Genomic DNA, 6,017 nt, shown 5'->3' on the forward strand with positions numbered 1-6,017 from the left:
GCCCGTCGCTGGCGCCGCCAGGCTGCTGTCGCCTCCCCCTCTCCCCTCCTCTGCGCCTCCCCGATTGGATCGGGGGATCAAACCGCCGCCGCCACCGCCCGGAACACCACCGCCTTGGCGCTGCCGCGGCGCCCGAGCCGCTCATCCCCCGCTCGATCTGGGCGCCCGCCTGCGCCCAGGGGCCCGATCCCGCCCCCACCTCCGTTCCCGCGCTCTCCATCGTCCCGGCGCCCCTGAAAGCTGGCCCGCGAGCTCCGTCATCGTCCGCCTCGTCGTCTTCACCCACTGGATCCAGCAGGGAGCCACCGCAACGTCTGCATCAACCTCGTCTTCATCTTCGGCCAACACAGCTCCTCCGCGTCGAACCGCCCAACTCCGGTCGTCCCCGGCCTCATCGAGCCTCCCCCGCAACGCTGTGAGCAGCACCACGATCCCCCTTCGTCCTCCCCCTCGATTTGTTGTTGCTGCTGCTAGCTCCGCTTTTACCGAGCCCGCCGCCTAGCGCCACTCCCCGCCGGCCGGCGCGCTCGTCGTGGGCCGCTCGCGCCCTGGTTTCGCATGCCCGCTGTCGAGGCCTTCGCCCCGGGCCTTGCCCGCCACCGCAGTCGCCCTCCGCCCGAGCCGTCACCTTGCCTCGCCTCGCCGTGTTCCCCACGCCCATGCGCCGGTCTGGGCTCCCTGCGCCCTGCTGCCGCTTGTGCGGTGGTCGCCGGCGCCCCGCCAACCTCGCCCCGCTCTGCGCCTCGCCGGCGCCCCCCCTCGGGCGCCCTGTTGGGGCCGGCCACCACGCCCGCACACCGGTGCCCGTTGCCCGCAACCGCGCCCGTTGCGCCCGAACCCGCTAAGGCCCCTGTGCCTATGACATGAGGGGCCCAGGCCCTAGAACGAAAATAAAAAAAAGGATTTAAAATAATAATAATAATAATAATAATAATAATAATAAAATAATTAAAATATTAATTAGTTAATTAATCAAAGAATTAATTAACTTAATTAATCCTGATTAGATTAACCTAATCACCTAGTTTAGTTAATTAATCCGTTAGGCTAATTAACAGTCAATGACATGCGGGACCCACACGTCAGGTTGACCCAGTCAACTCCGTTGACTGCTGACGTCAGCATGACATCATGCTGATGTCATAAATCCATTTTCCGAATTAATTGAATAATTAATTAAATTTCAGAAATTAATAAAATCTTTAGAAAATCATACCTTTTAATCCGTAACTCGGATTAAAATATTTTCAACATGAAAGTTGCTCAGAACGACGAGACGAACCCGGATACGTAGCCCGTTCGTCCACCACACACCCCTAACATATCAAACCCGCAACTTTCTCCCTCCGGTTCATCTGTCCGAAAACACGGAACCCCGGGAATACTTTCCCGGATGTTTTCCCCCCTTCACCGGTATCACCTACTACCGCGTTAGGGCACACCGAACACCGCGTATTGCCTTGTTATATTTTGTGATGCTTTGTTTGCTCTGTATTCATTATTTCTTCCCCCTCTTCTCTCCGGTAGACTACGAGACCGACACTGCTGCTGACCAGTTCGACTACGGAGTTGACGACCCCTCTCTCTTGCCAGAGCAACCAGGCAAGCCCCCCCCTTTGATCACCAGATATCGCCTATTCTACTCTCTATACTGCTTGCATTAGAGTAGTGTAGCCTGTTACTGCTTTCCGTTGGTCCTATTCTGATGCATAGCCTGACATTGTTGCTACATCTGTTGATACCTTACCTGCAATCCTAAATGCTTAGTATAGGATGCTAGTTTATCATCATTGGCCCTACATTCTTGTCAGTCTGCCTTGCTATACTATTGGGCCGTGATCACTCGGGAGGTGATCACGGGTATATACTATACATACATACATACTATACAGATGGTGACTAAAGTCGGGTCAGCTCGAAGAGTACCCGCGAGTGATTCACGGATTGGGGGCTGAAAGGACCTTTGTCCCGACGGCCCTCTGAGTGGATCTTTGTGGCGGAGCGCCAGGGCAGGTTGAGACCGCCTAGGAGAGAGGTGGGCCTGGCCCTGTTCGGCGTTCGCGGACACTTAACACGCTTAACGAGATCTTGATATTTGATCTGAGTTGGCTACGAGCCTATACGCACTAACATCTACGCGGGAGTAGTTATGGGTATCCCGACGTCGTGGTATCAGCCGAAGCACTTCAGACGTCAGCGACGGAGCGGCGCGCGCCGAATTGGACTGGAACGCCACTAGGCTAGGTCTGCTTTCGGCCGCGTACGCAACGTGCAGGTGTGCTATGGGCGATGGGCCCAGACCCCTGTGCGCTTAGGTTTAGACCGGCGTGCTGGCCTCTCTGTTGAGCCTAGGTGGGGCTGCGACGTGTTGATCTTCCGCGGCCGGGCATGACCCAGGAAAGTGTGTCCGGCCAAATGGGATCAAGCATGTTGGGTTATGTGGTGCACCCCTGCAGGGAAGTTAATCTATTCGAATAGCCGTGATCTTCGGTAACAGGACGACTTGGAGTTGTACCTTGACCTTATGACAACTAGAACCGGATACTTAATAAAACACACCCTTCCAAGTTCCACAGACAACCCGGTGATCGCTTTTCTACAGGGCGACGAGGAGAGGATCGCCGGGTAGGATTATGCTATGCGATGCTACTGGAGATGCTACTTGGAGATGCTACTTGGAGATGCTACTTGCAGGACTTCAATCTACTCTCTTCAACGTGCTGCGAGACGGAGGCTGCCAGAAGCGTAGTCTTCGATAGGACTAGCTATCCCCCTTTTATTCTGGCATTCTGCAGTTCAGTCCACCGATATGGCCTCCTTACACATATACCCATGCATATGTAGTGTAGTTCCTTGCTTGCGAGTACTTTGGATGAGTACTCACGGTTGCTTTCTCCCCCCTTTTCCCCCCTTTCCTTTCTTTCTGGTTGTCGCAACCAGATGCTGGAGTCCAGGAGCCAGACGCCACCGTAGACGACGACCCTTACTACACCGGAGGTGCCTACTACTACGTGCAGCCCGCTGACGACGACCAGGAGTAGTTAGGAGGATCCCAGGCAGGAGGCCTGCGCCTCTTTCGATCTGTATCCCAGTTTGTGCTAGCCTTCTTAAGGCAAACTTGTTTAACTTATGTCTGTACTCAGATATTGTTGCTTCCGCTGACTCGTCTATGATCAAGCACTTGTATTCGAGCCCTCGAGGCCCCTGGCTTGTATTATGATGCTTGTATGACTTATTTTATTTTTTAGAGTTGTGTTGTGATATCTTTCCGTGAGTCCCTGATCTTGATCGTACACGTTTGCGTGCATGATTAGTGTACGATTGAATCGGGGGCGTCACAAGTTGGTATCAGAGCCGACTGCCTGTAGGAATCCCCTTTCCAACTCCTTGTCCGAACTTGAGTCTAGCCATTGCAAAACTTTTACTAACTTGGCTGTGTGCCTTACGGGCCCACGTCGCCATTGGGTGGTATTAGGATCTTTTACTCCTCGTCTATACTCTGGGACTCTGATCTCTCTTCTAGTCGGGTTAAATGATTTTCTAAAATCTAACTTTAGGTTCTCGAAAACGCTTTCTCCCGGAGAGCCCCTTCAGTCTAGATGATCGCCGACTGCCCATGAAGATTTCAAAGTTACTTTCTGATACTCTTTCAGGACTGCCCATTGCTTTTGCAATTCACTACCACCGAAATATCCCTATGGATAAATTCATACGCCGTTCTTACTTAGTCCCCAGTTGTTCTTTTTATTACAAGACGCCCCGAAATACTCGTTGTTGTTCTTAGAATACTTACGCCTATTGCCTTGCAGTTCCTTACCACCTGAATAACCATACGGATAATTTCTCGCACTTATCGAGTATCCGCTCATCCCCAGTTGATTCATGTATTTCACAAAAGTCTTCGAAATGCCATTCGATCTTCCGAAAATCCCGAGCAGCCTATTGCTCTTGGAATTTCTTGTTTACTTTCATTATGATTAATCCCATAAGTATAGAAATCTTATTGACATTCCTTGTCATTATCATTTTGAGTCTGTTGACTCAATATGTTGCGAATGCACGTAATCATCAGTTGATCCTTTTAAATTATCTCTCCGGCTCAGACGTCTTTCAAACATGAGCTGGTTCTCGACCAAACTATCTGTCGTCGATTGTGCCTCTGGTATATTCAATTGATCCATCCTTGATCAGAACGTCTGCTTCTGATCCTTTGTTTTGGAAATCATAATTCCTTTTTATTTAAGCTTTGAATTATTCAGATGATTCCATAACCTGTTGCATTTGCATTCCTTCCCCTTCTGGTTGAGTACCGATACTCATATCAGATCCTTTGTGGACTATCAAGTCCTTTGTTGGATTGTTATCCGACAGTGTCCTTCACATTTGAACACTTTGTGAGTTCTTCCCCTTATACATGATGCCCTTGTTAAGTTGTATCCTCTGCTTGGCCAACCATGCTCTGCTTTCAGGCTTGTGTTATTTACTCTGGAAACTTGTGGTATATGTTTCTAAGAAGCCCCTATGGGTTGAACATATGCCTTCTCTAAACCGTGTGAACCCGAAATTTTTCACGAGTCATACTTATCTGGTATTGCACCAGGTAAAACTTTCAACAACTAATGTCATCTTCGAAATACGAGAGGTGAATGGAAGATTATGCATTGAGGAAGTGGGAGTCGACCTTGAACTTTGTGTTCATGCCCATGGACGCAATGTATATCCTATCATGGAAGCTTCTTGTAATAATAACTATTTCCTTGATAGCTAACATATGGTATCTGTGAATTGATCCCTTGCAACCGTGGTTCCGACCATGATTGTTCTTCTTTGATTCCATTTCTCGGACAAGTTAAAATAATTGTCTTCTATGGATCAATACACCAGTCCAACCTTTACTTTGATCTTGTGTTGAGTATTACCCCCCTGGTATCTCGAGATTATCATGGTACTGCTTAACTTCTTATGAGTTCTTCATCAAGTGCTACCTTACCACTGATTCCAATTTTTCACGGGCTCTGAGTTATTAAACACTCAAAGACACCGATAACTGAACCGAGTCCGCTCTACGGTTCAACAACTCTTCAGTAAGCTTTTATAAGTATGAGTTTGTACCCGATCACGCCATTCCTAGCCTGTTTGGCTACATCATTGTCGTGATGATTCTAACTGTGCTACCTGGTCCTTATTCTCGGAGCACCAATTTGCGACGATAGCTAAGCTTACGTCGATCTTCCTCGTCATATCATTTCGCCTTGAACAACGAGCTAGATTTCAAGTTTGTGTCGTACCTATGGTTCCAATAACCTCTAGCTTCATCATTCTTTTGACTTGATGTGATCGCGGATCGATTACATCTTCGTGGAATCTCTCGACAAATGTGTCATGATCACCATCTACATTCTGATGCTCTTCCAGGATATCAATTGAATTAATGATGAGAAATACCATCCTTGCCTCGATGATTTGTGTTGTCATCGACCTCTTTATTGCGTTCCCTCCAACAACAAAAAAAACTTGTTTGTGTTCTGTGTTATACCTTGAGTTCCTTGCTACCTAGCATTTGTTCTTCTTTACCATGGAGTATTACCATCTTTTATGTCAAGAAGGTCGTGAGGATTACTCCACCTCTTAAGAATTCTTGGTATGGTGATACTTCTCACCCTCACCATTCTTTCTTGGTCCCCGTGTTAATTCCAACAAGTGAACGGTGTTGTTTGGATTCTTTCCTTCTAGCAACCCTAATTTTTTTGAAGTTAATGGTCGGAAGTTCATTCTTAGGCTATTGACTATTGAATCACCATTCTGACATTGGTCGTGCAACCCAACCCATATTTCGGGCGCACCTTTCAACCAATGTTTAATTGTGTATGTTTTCCTCGAGCATACTTCCTTATATCATTTGATCTGACAAATGTTATCTCCTTGTTCACTTAATTGTGGACATCCATCTTTTGGGAATCTCGGTGAATTGCCGTTGAGTTCACCAGACACCTCCTTGTCCTCTCCTTGGGTTAATG

Source organism: Triticum dicoccoides, chromosome 1B (genome assembly GCF_002162155.2).
Source record: "Triticum dicoccoides isolate Atlit2015 ecotype Zavitan chromosome 1B, WEW_v2.0, whole genome shotgun sequence".
NCBI classification, from domain to species: domain Eukaryota; kingdom Viridiplantae; phylum Streptophyta; class Magnoliopsida; order Poales; family Poaceae; genus Triticum; species Triticum dicoccoides.